At 34.8% G+C, this 15,548-nt stretch overlaps 1 protein-coding gene across 1 annotated transcript in view; it reads right to left on the bottom strand.

Annotated features, from left to right (window-relative positions):
• Window positions 1–15,548, bottom strand: part of KCNH5 (potassium voltage-gated channel subfamily H member 5) — a 520,057-nt gene that overhangs the window by 123,413 nt on the left and 381,096 nt on the right. The window lies entirely within an intron of this gene.

The raw sequence follows: 15,548 nt of genomic DNA, 5'->3' as shown, positions 1-15,548 counted from the left end.
AATAAGGAAAGTTCAAACTACCAAGTGAATCCTCTCCAACCAACCTTAAAATAACACCTCAAAATGAATTCTGGAGCAAAGGAACCAAGAAGGAGAAGTGAAGTTAGAAGCAGATGACAACATGAAAGATAGGCAGAGAGGATTCACTGGAGTGAGATGATAGCACAGCCAGTAGGAGGCTATACCAAGAAGTACTGGTTCAAATCAAAAACAATTCACTACACCCCACATCTACTCTTTCAGGTTCTGAATCTTGGCCCAAGCCAACAACCAGTCTCTGAGACCTTGCCTAAGTTAATAGCAGTGCAATTCCATGCACACCAGTAAAGCCCAGCCCAAAATAGCAATAATGTGCAGAATCCCAGCATGAGGCAGTCTTCCCAGTATGCCTGATCTGTATATGCCCAGAAAATAGCCAGAAGCCCCAGTCCAACCTTGTAGTGAGGACTTGAATACCAGAGCAATATAGTCCTTAACAATATGCCTGTGTGAGCCCAAGACCAGGTTAGCCCTTACCAAAGCTCAAGGCTAAGTTACAGGCCCTAGAGAAAAGCTATCCACAATATGCCTGACCTGACCAATCCCAGAAAAAGATCCCAGGATAGGGTAGCTCATAGTGCTCTGAGCTCTGCAAGCCATCAGCAGTCTTAGAGAGTCATAGAATCAGCAGTGGAAGGTGGATTTCATAACTTCCAGCCCACAGGCATCATGCCACCTTGGAAAAAGTAAAATTCCCAGAAACCCAGAAAGAGAGTTAAGGATAGTATCAAGAAAAAATCAGTTTGAGAGTTTTCTAACCTAAGAATGAATCCCACCTTTAAGATAAAAGTGAAAGTCACAAAAAAGCAAGGAAAATGAACAAACATCAAAAAATAACCACCTAACAGAAAAATTTTATGGAGACAAAGAAAAGCAAGGCACAGACACAGAAAGGAACAGTGGAAGCAAAACACACACATATAAAGCTCCAAAGAAGAAGATGGAATTAGACCAAGGTTCTGGAGAAGCTCAAAAATGTTTTCAAAAATCAGTTAAGAGAGGAAAAGGAAAAAAGGGAAGAGAAATGAATGCAATGCAAGAAAAAATTCAGCAGAATTAGCCAAATGAAAAAGAATTTTCAAAAGTTCATGAAAGAAAATCATTACTTAAAAATTAGAATTTGGCAACTAGAAGCTAATGAACTCATGAAACATCATGGAAACAAAAATAAAAATCAAGAGAATAAAAAAAAACAGAAGAAAACATGAAATATTTCATTGAAAAATCAAATGGCCTGGAAGATAGATCCAGGAGAGATAATTTAAGAATTATTAGACTACCTGAAAGTCATGATAAAAAACACGTAGACATAACATTATAAGACATTATCCAAGAAACTGCCCTAATATTCATGAACAAGAGTGTAAAATACAAATTGAAAGAAACTACAGATCACCTCCAAATGACAACTCCAAGGAATGTTATAAGTATTGTAAGTTCAAGAGGTCAAGGATGAAATACTTCATGCAGTCAGAAAGAAATAATTCAAATATCATGGAGTCCTGGTCCAGATTACAGAGGATCTGGAAGCTTCAACAAATACAAATTAAAGCAACCCTGAGGTAGCACCTCACAACAATCAGACTGGTCAATATGTCAGTAAAGGAAAGTGATAGATATTGGAAGAGATATGGCAAAATTGGGACACTGATGCATTGTTGGTGGAGTTGTGAACTGATCCAACCATTCTGGAAATGATACAGAGTGAAACCAGGAGAGCATTGTACACAGTAACAATATTATATGATGATCAACTGTAGAAACTTAGCTACTCTCAGCAATACAATGATCTGGGACAATCCTGAAAACTTAAAATTAGGAAGTGGTATCCACCTCCAGAAAAGGAACTGTTAGAGACAGATGGACACAGATCAATAAATACTATCATGCACATTATTAATGTATTTACAATTTTATGTAGGGGTTTTGTTTTGTATGAATGTGCTCTTACAACAATGACCAGTAATGAAGTGTGTTTTGCATGATAATAAAAATAAAATTAAAAAAAGAATGTTGTCTTATTAATGCTATGTATTCTATGCATTATAGCAAATTCAGAAGAGTATAACACTAGAGTTTTATCTATATAATTGAATCTAATATATTAATTTCAGTACCTGACCAGGGCAGACCTCATGGGAGAAAAATTTGCCAATGTGCACAAAACCAAATCAATAGCCCATCTCAGCACCATTCTAATTAGAACTTTGGGGCTACTTAGCTTCATAAGTTCCTCTATTAACTAGACTTTACCTACTCAGCACTCTTTTCCTCTTATCTCTAAGTAGTTTCTCAAGATTTCCCAACAATTCCCTACCTCTCCAATTCCTGCTATCTACAATCACCATCATAGATATCTATTTGCTGCTATACCCTCCTATTTTTATAAATCTATTCAGCTCTTCTCTGTTACCGACTTAGCCTATTCTACCTAATATATTGCTCTTCTAAACCTGTCTGGTATTTTTGGAATCCTTATTGTATACTAAAATAACATTCATACTAATAAGTTCTGGGGTTACAAATATAAAATTGCTAACAGCCTTTACTTTCAAGAACTCACATTCTAACAGGGAAGACAGGGTACATAGTTCATTGTTAAAAAGTATATGGAAAGGCTCAATGATCCTTAGGGTTCTGTGGCAAAGTAGACAGTAATGCATCTTCTTTAAAGGCATGACTATGAATAAAATCATATTTGTATTAAAACATAAAAAAGAGATAAAGACTTTGAAACATATATAACCATATATATGAAACATATATAACCACTAGGTCTTAGATCATTTCTATTTTATTCATAAGCTAAAACTATTCTGAACCCTATAGACTCTGTATTTTAGTCTTTTTCATCATTAAGTTATATTCTTTGGACATCAGAACCAAAGGCCTATCATTTTCTATCCAGGAAGTAAACTTGGATGTTCACAACCAGAATGTTCAACCATTATTTTTACTGTATTAGAAGAAAGTGAGAAAATCCTCAAGCACGTTGGGTGTTCTGCCTGTGGTGAACTTTTGGACAGACATGGATTATTCTTCATTGGAGGGAATTCCCAAAATGATGATATCAAAAATCCATTTGAGGAATATTTTAGTCTAAATTGGGTAAACAATGGCATTGCCTTCTGGAAGACCATAGAACACAAAACTCTAAATAAACACTAGTAATTACAGCCTTTATAGCAACAGTCGGCAGCCTTTTTGGCCATGAGAGCCATAAATGCCTGAGAAGGAGAAGGATGGAAGCAGAAGGCGCTGGAATATGGGGTGGGGGCTGAAGGACCCCCTGGGGCACATCCTGGGGCTCTGCTCAGACTGGCTGGTTGGGAGGTGGAGCCAGATATGGCTCAAGAGCCATACATTGCCAACCCCTGCTTTATAGTATATGTTTGATGGTAGTGACCAGAGAAATCAAATGATTTTAGGACTAGGAGTAATCCATTTTTTCTTAATTGAATACTAGTAAGTACATGGGAGTTATTACAAATATGAGAAAAGCCTACAGGACTAATTAGTATTCTATAGTTTCTACCATACAAATTATCATCCTTAAGATGTAGGATGCTATATTGACATTGTTAAAAAGAGCTTAGGGAAACTGGGCCCAGCTAGAATTTATTTCCATTTATTTCCATTGTGCTTATTTCCATAGCCTTTAAGTGTTTTACATCATGAAAACTCATAATTCAGTAAAAGTCTACTTATCCAGAGGTAACTTTATCTCTTCAGCAACTTTACCCATCAGTAACATGTCTTCAAACTTAGAAATAAGGATAAATATTTCTTGGTAGCAGAATTTCACTTCAGAAGAGGGCCTTGGATCCCAAATTAAGCCTTATCAACTCTGATTAAGTGAATAGTTCAAAAAACACCTCAGTGACACAATATCCCAATACAAAATAGATTAGAGAGACTTGGTAAAAGTAGCTAAGGACACTCACATTGACTGCAATGAGAAATGTCTACAGATGTAATGGAAATTAGTCACCACATCATAGGATCAAGAACTGGAAAGGCTGCTAGAAAACATCTAGTTCAAGCCTCTTGTTTTTTGAAGTCACGTGTCCAAGGGTATAGCAAGTGGCAGAGTTATAATTTTAAGAGAGATTACAGAAAAAAATGAAGAATAGCTATAGAACAACAAAACCCAACAGCTTTCTACCATTCAGGGCATAATAATAATGTTAAATATTATTAGAATTAATTATTTACTTTTTATTAATTATACATTTATTATTATTTAAAATTATAGTGTTTCTTTAGTGCTTTAATATTTGCAAAGCACTTTGTGCATATTATTTCACTTTATCTTCATAACAACTTTGGGTAAGGAAATATGTATTCCTCAGTGATTATTACTCCAAATTCAATTAAAGAAAAATGTCTTAAGCACCTGCTATGTGCAGACAGCATGCATTTATTTAGCACCTGTTATGTGTCAACCACTGACTTAAATACTTGTATAAAATACAATGATATGCACTAGAAATACAAAGTTAAAAATGAAGGGCAGTTCCTCTCCTCAATGACCTTACATTCTAATAGAGAAGATATTAATAAATGTTCAGAACTGAAAAAGAGGAGAGACAGACAGACAGAGACAGAGAGAGAGAGGGAGGGAGGGAGAGACAGATACAGAGACAAAGCCAGAGAGACAGAGGGAGGGAGGGAGACAGACAGACAGACAGACAGACAGACAGACAGACAGAGACACAGAGAGAGCAAGAGAGAGGGAGGGAGGGAGAGGAGAAGGACTGAATTCATTAGAAAACAGAACTTGAAAAGGCGATCACTTATCAGAAAAAAAATCATTCATGTGAAAATCTACATTCCTCAATTATAGTAGATAAATTTGGCTATCTCGGTAGGTCAAAGGCAATAAATAAAAGGAGAATAAAGGAAATGGAAAATAAAGAATGATTCAGGGTCACATTATAGTAGAAGAAAAGGGCTCTGAGTTAGGACGACAGGACTCTACTCCAAGCTTTGTCTATAATTGGTGTAATTTTGAACATAACATTGGCCATTTTTGCTTCACTTGTCTCACCTGCAAAATGGAGGGACTGAAATAAACGAGTCAAGTGAATAAATATTTATTAGTCACTTACTATGTGCTAGATACTATGGTAAATACTGCTAATATGTATACAAGCAAAAAAGAGTCCTTGCTCTCAAGAAGGTTACATTCCAATGGAGGAAGACAGCCTATAATAGGAAGCTGAGAAGCGCAGGATAGAAGATAGTTGAGAAAGACATGGAGAGAGGCAGAAGCAGAGCCTGGGATTAAGGGAGTAAATAGAACTGCCTTGGACAGTTTCCTTAAAATAAAGATTCCAGGAGGCATTAACCTATGATAAGTGCCACAGAGGTAGAGTGAACTTCCAAGGTAAGAAAGATCTAGAGATGGAGTAGATCCCCAAGTTCTTTTGCCCTTTCATTTTTTCTACTATTCTAATTACGTGGCAAAGATGGAAATCTTTTAGATTCATAGAATCATGTGAGTTCAAAGTTGGAGGAGAACTCTCTACCTATCACAGTCAGTTAACAAGCATTTTCAAGCATTGCTATATGCTGGGTACAGTGCAAAGCACAGATAATATGAAGGTAAGAAAAGTCCCTGCTCTCAAGGAACTTACAGTCTAAAAATAGGTATACAGGCATTTATAAGTATATTAATTACCTAGATAAGTATACATATAAATATGGTAAATATATAAATTATATATAAGTATATTTATCACCCACATAAATAAATATACACAATTTAAGATAAATACAAAGGAAAGCACTACAATTAAGAATGATCATTAAAGACTTCTTACAGAAGGTGGTATTTTATCCAAGACTTAATGAAAACCAAGGAAGCCAGAACACAGAGATATAGAGTTCCAAAGTTCCAAGTAGGGAGGAAAGTCAGTGAAAATGTCCATAGTAGGGGCAGCTAGGTGATTCAGTGGAAAGAGACAGAAGATCCTGAGTTCAAATCTGGCCTCAGACACTCTAGCTGGGTGACCATGGCAGATGACTTAACCACAATTACCCAGACCTTACCACTCTTCTGCTTTGGAACTGATAATTAGTATACATTCTAATACAAAAAGTAAGGTTAAAAAATTAAAAGAAAAAATGTCCAGAGGCCAGAAATGGAATGTCTTGTAAAGGAACAACAAATAAATCAGGGTCTTGGAACACAGAGTACCTAGAAGGGATCAAGGTAAAAGAAAATAGGAAAATTAGAAAGGGACCAATGTAGGCTAGAATTTAAAAGCCAAAAAGAGGATTTTATATTTATCCTTGAGGTAATAAGGAACTACTAGAGTTGATTGAATTGGGAGTATGGAGGCTAATATAGTCAAATCTGTACTTTTGGAAGGTTGATTTGATAGTTGAGTGGATGACATACAGGAAAGGAGAGAGACAAGGAAGGGAGTCCAATCAACAATAATCCAGGTGTGAGATAATGAAGGTCTGAATTATGGTAGTGGTAATATTAGAGGAGAGAAAGACCAATATTACAAAGGAAAAATGATGGGGGCAACTAAGTGGTACAGTGGATAAAGCACTGAGTTGGGAATCAGGAAGACTCATTTTCCTGAGTTCAAATCCAGTTTGACACTTACTAGCTATGTGATCCTAGACAAGACATTCAGCCCTATTTGCCTCATTTCTTCATCTGTGAAATAAACTGGAAAAGGAAATAGCAAACCACTTCAGTATCTTTGCCAAGAAAACCTCAATGTCTCGAAGAGTTAGACATGACTAAAGCGACTGAACAAAAAGAAATGACAGGGCTTGAAGGCAACTGATTAGTTAAGATGAGTAAGAAAGAGTAAGAAACTGAGGATATCCAGACTGTAAACCTAAGTGACTGGAAGGATAGTTATCCCCTTTGTAGGAAATTAGGAAAGTTATAAGAATGAAGGGTTTGGGGGAAGTACAATGTTTAATTTCAAGATATATATATATATATATATATATACATATATATATATATATAATATGCCCTCAAATATGAAAGAATGGAGGTTTGAGAGAAAGGTTAGGGAAAAACATGTATCTGAGAATCATCTGCACAGAGGCTATCTTATTCAATCTGAACCAAAACAAGAGTCCCCTGTAGAATATATTAAAAAAGGGATCATTTAATTTCCTAATTCTTAATTTCCAACTCAGCGTTTTGCTATTCTATACAAATATTCAAAAACAAATTTAAAAGTTGAATAGAAAGCTGAAGAGGAAAGAAGCTGTCATTCTGGGTTATTTTAACTGATATTAAACCTTTCACATTAATGCTCATCCACCATTATGAGGATTCTACAATTGCTAGGGAAGATAATGAAAGCAACAATTTGGGATCTCTAAAATGAAACAAATTTTGGAAAAACTAGAGGGTCCAGCCAACATAAAAACTTAAAACACACACACACACACACACACACACACACACACACACATTGAGATAGATGACAATATATGCATATTAATATATAAAATAGTAATTTTACTGTATTGGCTCATCAAATACTAAAACTCTAATTCCTAAATTGCTAACTCTACTTCTTGCTCAAACATTCTCCATTTGATTGTTACTCCTTACTGGCTCTAGGAACAAATACAAACGCTTTTGTTTCATATTTAAAGAAAGACTTTTTCAATCTTGCTCTAGCCAATCTTCCTGGGCTTATCATAAAAGTCATAGTAGGGGTAAGGAGAAATCAAATTAATTGACTACTAATCTAAAGAAAATAGCAGTCATTCCAGATACCTTTATTGGATGAGAACATGTCTATTGAATCAAAGGCAGTAGAATAGATGTAGAAAATCCTTAATTAATTTGAAAAGAGTAAAAGCGATTGGATGAAATGAAATGATACTGCACAGGAAGTGTTTGGGATTAGGTTGAAAAGACTCAATTTTTCCATAGACTATGAGTTAAATAGAAAGCTACTTCTGAATCCCGTATTCCAGTATTGGGCCACCCTAATGGTAGAATCAGTTTCAGCCAAACCGAGAAGAAATTGCTTTGAAAACAGGGAGAAGAACTTCTATACTTCCCTCTCCCCAAAAAAGAAAGTGTCCCCGTAAACTTCAAAAAGTCAGAAGATTTGGGGCTTCTGTGTCAAGAGACAAACTAGACAATCTTAAAAAAAACAAATGGCAGGAAGTTCAGCTTTAGGATTTTACAAAAAGTAAAGTAGAAAGTTGCACAAGTCTTAAAAGGGACTTCATATAGACCATGTGCATAGGAATAAAGGACTTCCAGCAAACAGGAGCTGTGAAATACTCCTTTGCCGTATGTGCTTATTCCACTGTATATACTTCTGAGGGGTCCCCCAAAAATAGGGGGTAGAGAATCTTTGTAGCAATTCTTCTTAATATGCCACTTCAGCAAATACCCATTTTTTAAAAAAAATTCATATAATTCATCCACAAACCCTCCCTATATCACAAAAGATACTGTCCAAGAGGCAGATGTGTTCATATTCATACAAATAAAGCCTTTCATGTTTCTACCGTACAATTCACTCTATGAAAGTAAATTAAATATCTGGAAGTGATATTCACAATTTATTCTTCCAATATTAATTCTGTAGCTATGTATAATATTTTTGATTCTACTCATTTCAGTGTTCATTATCTCTTGGAGTTCTTCCCAAGGTTTTTTTTTTTAATTAATTAAACTGCTTATCATGTCTTATGGTACAGTGGCATTCGATTGCTATAATATACTAATATGTTCAGTCATTCTCTAATTAACGGACATTCCCTCAGACTCCAAGTCTTTGCAACAACAAAGAGAATTGCTATAAATATTTTGGAATATATACGTTCTTTTCCTCTTTCCTGATCTCTTTGGGAAATAGACCCATTGATGGGTCTAACAGTATATGCAGCTTTATAATTCTATGGTTGCAATTCTAAATTGCTCTCCAAAAGACTTGGATATCAGTTCATAGCTATACTAATAGTGTATTAGTGTCCCCATCATTCCATATTCCTTTCAATATTTTCCATTTTTCCTTTTCATCACTTTAGCCTGGCATGTGAGAGACAATATTTAAAAAAATGTTTTGGTTTAGATTTCTCTAATGAGTAGTGATTTAGAGCATCTTTTCATATAACTAGATAAGGCTTTGATTTCCTCATCTGGAAATTCCCTCAAATTTTTTTTTGAAATATATATTTTTTTATTTTTTTATAACCCTTGTACTTCGGTGTATTGTCTCATAGGTGGAAGAGTGGTAAGGGTGGGCAATGGGGGTCAAGTGACTTGCCCAGGGTCGCACAGCTGGGAAGTGGCTGAGGCCAGGTTTTGAACCTAGGACCTTCTGTCTCTAGGCCTGACTCTCACTCCACTGAGCTACCCAGCTGCCCCCTTCCCTCAAATTTAAACTTAAGCTTCTCACACTATAAAAAGTCTCCCTTAATACTCTTACCCTACCTCTAGGTAGTAGAGCCTACCTCTCAGAAATTAATTTGTAGATCTTTTGTATTTAATTTTCTATACACTATGAAAAAAGTTTACTACCAAATTCCTTTTACAAGACAAATATGGTACAGAAACTAAAAAAGGATGAGCAAAATCAGAGAAAGAAAATTGTGCGAAATTTTTCCTAATGAATACTGATGCAAAAATTTTAAATAAAATACAAGGAAGGAGATTACAATAATATATCACAAAGATCATGCACCATTATGTGGAAGATGGCAGCTTAGTAGCAGTGAAAGCTGGAAAAAACTCTGAGAATCCTCCCAAGCCAAGCTTAAAATAGCAACTCAAAATGACTGAAGTCACAGAAGAAACAAGAAGTCAGAATGAGGGGATTCTCCTGAGGAAAACAACTTGAAAGATAGGCAGAGAGAGTCAATTTTTACATACTAAAGGGGGACCAGAAGCAAAGCTGCACACATAAGAGTATGGGCTAGCTATCATCCACCTATTATGCCAGGTTCTGAGTCTTGCACAATCCAACTCTGAGATTCTAGGACCCTGCTTAAACCACACCTACCTCTTGAGGTCCCAAGCCCTGGCACCAGTCTGCAGTGAGACCCCAAAGTCCATAGTGTTTGGCCCTTTCAAAACCACAATAAAGCCCCTAGGCCCAGGGCAAAATAGCTCACAGTGCTCAAAGTCCTGCAAGCCATCAACAAAGAAAACAGAATCATCAGGCTTCAGAATTCCCAGGCTGCAGCGTCCCCCCCCACCCCCACCAAAAAAAAGCTAAGAAAATGAACAAAAAGCAAAAGAAACACCTAATTGTATATAAATTTTATGGACACACAACAGCTTAAAAAGCAAAATTGTCAAATGGAAAAAAGGTACAAAAATCCAATGAAGAAAAGACCTCAATGAAAATTAAGACAGACCAAATGGAAAAGGAGTATCAAAAGGTCATGGAAGAAATTCAGTCTTTAAAAATTAGAATTGAGCAAATAGAAAAAGCTAATGACTTCATGAAACATCAAGAAAAAAAATAAAACAAAATCAAAAGAAGAAAAAATAGGAAGAAAATATAAAATATCTCATTGAAAAAACAACAGACCTGGAAAATAGATCCAGGAGGGGCAATTCAGGAATTATTGGACAACCTGAAAGTCATGATTAAAAAAAAATAAACCCTAGACATAATATTGCAAGAAATTATCCAAGAAAACTGCCCTGATATTCTTGAACAAGAGGGTAAAATAGAAATTGAAAGAATCCATATATTACCTCCTGCAATAAATCCTTAAATGGCATCTCCCAAGAATGTTGTAGCCAAGTTTAAGAGATTCCATGGCAAGGAGAAAATACTATCAGCATCCAGAAAGAAAAAATTCAAATATCATGGAACCCAGTAAGACTCTGGATCTAACACAGGATCTGGCAGTTTCTACATCGAAGGATAAGAAGGCTTCTGGGAATATGATATTCCAGAAAGCAAGGAAGTTGGCTTTAAAACCAAGAATCACTTACCCATCAAAACTGACTACATTTTGTCAGGGGTAAGTATGGTAATTTAATAAAATAGCGTATGTCCAAGCATTTATGAAGAAAAGACCAGGACTAAACAGAAAATATAATGTCTAAGTATAAAATTCAAGAGAAGCACATAAAGCTAAATGAGAAAGTGAAAAAAAAACAAGGAACTCAGTTAAGTAAAGTTGAATTCTTTATATTACTACAAGGAAAAATATTTGGAACTAGAAATTTTAATCATTATCATATTAGTTAGAAGAAGTATATAGACAGCAGGTGTGGTGGTAAGGTGTTTAGGATAATATGCAAAAAAGAAAACGAAGAGGTGAAAAAGGATTGCACTGAGAGAAATGCAAATAGAGAGGTAAATGGAGGAAAGTATATCACATAAAGAGGGTTGAGGGGGAAATAAACTATTAAACTGGAGGTGAAGATGAGGGTGGTAACAGATAATACTTAAATTTTACTCTCATCAGAATTATCTCAGAAAGGGAATAAAATCCAGATTCATTGGATATAGAATTCTGTCTTAGCCTATAGAGAAATAGAAGGTTAATAAGCAAAGAAATGGTGGGCAAGAGAGTAATAAAAGGGAGAGAGAAGTTGGGAGGTGTGATTAAACAACCCTATAGAAAAGTAGGAGAGGAATAAAAATAATGGTGATGGTGAGAAGGAAAGTAAGATAAGGGAGGGGAATGGGAGGAGTTAGTAAAAGCAAAATATTTATGTAGAAGGATAGAGTAGGAGGAGAAATTACAGGATTGAAAGTGGAAAAGAAGGCAGAGGAGGAATATAAAAATGGTAATCATAACTGTGAATGTAAATGGGATGAACTCACCCATAAAACAAAAGCAGATAGCAAAGTGGATTAAAAACCAGAATCCTATGTTATAAGGAATAGATTTGAAGTAGGGAGATACACACAGAATAAAGGTAAGGGGATAGAGCAAAATTTACTGAGGTTCAACTGTGATGAAAAAAAAAGCAGTAGTAGGAATCATGATCTCAGACAAAGATAAAGCAAAAAATAGATTTCATTAAAATAGACAAGGAAAGTAATTCATCATTGTGATGAAAGGTATTATAGATAATGAAGTAATATCACTCCTTAATATATATGCACCAAATGATATATCCTCCAGATTTTTAAATGAGAAACTAAAGGAGTTTAAGGAGGAAATAGACCGTAAAACTATACTAATGGGGACCTCTAATATTGTTTGTCCTGCATTTTTGAAGAGGGATGAGGATGATATCCTCACTGTGCATGAGCAGGATTTAAGTAAAGAAGAGTAACACAAAGTTATCAATTTCACAATCTCTTCCAGAGGTATCAAAGTTCAGTGTCAAGACAGAAGTCAAGACAAATGATGGTCTGACATTGAGTAAATGAACTCGGTATCTTTGATGTTTGACCAAGCTCTAAGCACCCTACAATGCCTACTTCAACCACCTCCATGGTAACTAGAACAAATTGTTCTGACCCACTCATTTCACTAGTAGAAGTCTTCACATGCTTGGAATAGACATCTGCTTAACTCCCTGAGAGTTTTAAGGACTACTGGTTACCATCAGCCTAGTTTAGTCAATCTGTTAAGGTGGGCTACTACTTTCAGCAATAGGGGGCAGCTGGGTAGCTCAGTGGATTGAGAGCCAGACCTAGAGACGGGAGGTACTAGGTTCAAGTCTGACCTTAGACACTTGCTAGCTGTGTGACCCTGGGCAAGTCACTTGACCCCCATTGCCCACCCTTACCATTCTTCCACCTAGGAGCCAATACACAGATGTCAAGGGTTTAAAAATGTAAAACAAAAACAAAAAACAAACTTTCAGCAATAAATAAATACATAAATAAATGAAATAAAAAACAGTGAAACAATAGAATAACACTTTTGAGATAACATTTCTTAGGAGTCGATTAATATCTAAACATTTTTATCAAGAAATGAAAGGAGAGACAAAGGAATCAAATCTGCAAAAGCAATAAAAATTACAAAAACCTATCAATTAAAAATGTTTTACTAAAACAACTCTGAGGTATTACCTCACACCTAGCAGATTGGCTAAAATGAAAGAAGGAGAGAGTAATGAATGTTGGAGGGGATGTGGCAAAATCGGGACATTGATGCATTGCTGGTGGAGTTGTGAAATGATCTGGCCATTCTGGCTGGCAATTTGGAACTATGCCCAAAGGGCTATAAAAGACTGCCTGCCCTTTGATCCAGCCATACCATTGCTGGGTTTGTACCCCAAAGAGATCATAGACAAACAGACTTGTATGAAAATATTTATAGCTGCGCTTTTTGTAGTGGCAAAAAACTGGAAAATGAGGGGATGTCCTTCAATTGGGGAATGGCTGAACAAATTGTGGTATATGCGGGTGATGGAATACAATTGTGCTAAAAGGAATAATAAACTGGAGGAATTCCATGCAAATTGGAGAGACCTCCAGGAAGTGATGCAGAGCGAAAGGAGCAGAGCCAGAAGAACATTGTAAACAGAGACTGATATATTATGGTAAAATCAAATGTAATGGGCTCCTGTACCAGCAGCACTGCAATGACACAAGACAGCTCTGAGGGATTTATGGTAAAGATGCTACCCACATTCAGAGGAAGGACTGCAGGAGAGGAAACATATAAGATAAACAATTGCTTGAATGCATGGGCTGAGGAGGACATAAATGGGAAATAGACCCTGTACAAGGACATATGTTATAACCAGTGGAAATGTGCATTGGCCATGTGTGGGGGGAGAGCGGGGTGGGGGTGAAGCGGAAAGTAGGGGCATAAAGTATGTAAACAGGTTAAAAACGAATATTAATAAATGTCTAATAATAAAAAAAAACAAAAAAATGTTTTACTAAGAGAAAATGAAAATTCTGAAAATTAGAAAAGCATTAGATAATTTTTAAACAGAAAACAAAACCAAATTGAAAAAACAAAACAAAAGTGTGACTTATAGGAGGTAGAGAAAGAAAAAAAGGAAATTTTGGAAAGTATGAATTGTTTGAAAAAACAGAAGTGCAGTCATAAATGAATTATAGAAGAAAAATGAATACACATTTATTTGCAAATGAATAACACTGAATAATAAAATCATATTTAGCTCATGTAATAGTTATTTGCAAAAATAGATACAGACTATACCTTATTACAAATCAAATATGGGTCAAATATAGTCTCTGTACTTTAACTCTAAACTGTAAAACAGAAAGAACTGTAGAATAAAAATCACTCATGATAATACAAAAATGGAAAAATATTGGCTAAATATCAACCAAACAACTATTACATATATTCAAGAAGTTATTCACTCTATTGAAGTCTGACATAAACCAAGAAAATGGGGATGATTCAATATTCAGGAAGCTGCATGAATAAATTCAATTAATAAATAAGATCTTTTATAAGTCTAGAAATAAAAGGAACATTCCTTAATAAAAATCAACAGTATCTATTTTAAACTAAAGGTTAGTAATGTTTGTAAAAGAGAAATATGGGGAGGCTTTTGAATAAGATTGAAAGTAAAGTAAAGATATCCATTGTTGCCAGTTATTTAATATTTATTCTAGAAGTCCTAGCATTTAAAAGTGGGGGGGGAGAAGTTATTGAGGGATTGAAGCAGCCAATATTTTCTCTATTTCAAGATTACATAATTTTAGAGAATATTAAATGTTCAACAAGAAATTAATTTTATAATTTAAAACCTTGGTAAGGTATAGGGATGCGAAATAAATGAATAGAAAAATATATATATATATGTATATGTATGTACACTTATATCTAGATATTGCTTTAAAAAATTGAGGTGAAAGCAAAAAAATGCATTCAAAATAACAAGGAATTGTATAAAGTATGTCAACATACAAAAATACATTCAATAATTTTCTGAATATAGTTACAGAAGACTGTAGAAACAAAGTAAGATTTATTTAATTAGAAAGGCAATAGAAATATTTTCATTGTTTATGGTTGGGTCTCAATAATATAAAAGCAATGACAAATTAATTTATAGACTTAATGCTATGTTAATTAAATTAACAATGATATTCTTTATTAAATTAGATTACACATTAGATAATAAAATGGTTATTATATGCATAGTAGAGTGCATAAGAAAAAAATTTGTATAGATGAACAAAATGGTGGAAATCTTAATGCTAATTTTTAGAAGCAGGAATTAAGTGTGACTGGCATTATAGCTGTCAGGTTGTATTATGAAACAGTAACCATCAAAATTATTTGCTACTGGCTATTTTTTTAAAGTTAATTAATGTACCTAACAAATTAATTAAGATCTAGAAACAATTAAGCACTGTAGCCTTGTGTTAGATAAACCAAAGAACAATAATCATTGAGTTAAAGACTCTTTATCCAAAGAATAGTACTGGGAAAACTAAGAAGCAATTTGGAAGAAATTAAGTTTCTAACTAACATCTTCAACCATATGCCACAATAATCTCAAATAGATTACATACTTTAAATACAAAACATTATTCTTTAAAAATGCAAAATGATGACTGGTGCAGAATTTTTACTGAACA

Source organism: Gracilinanus agilis, chromosome 2 (assembly GCF_016433145.1).
Source record: "Gracilinanus agilis isolate LMUSP501 chromosome 2, AgileGrace, whole genome shotgun sequence".
NCBI lineage: Eukaryota > Metazoa > Chordata > Mammalia > Didelphimorphia > Didelphidae > Gracilinanus > Gracilinanus agilis.
The sequence above is the reverse complement of the archived record's forward strand: the minus strand, read 5'-3'. Positions and strand labels throughout refer to the sequence as shown.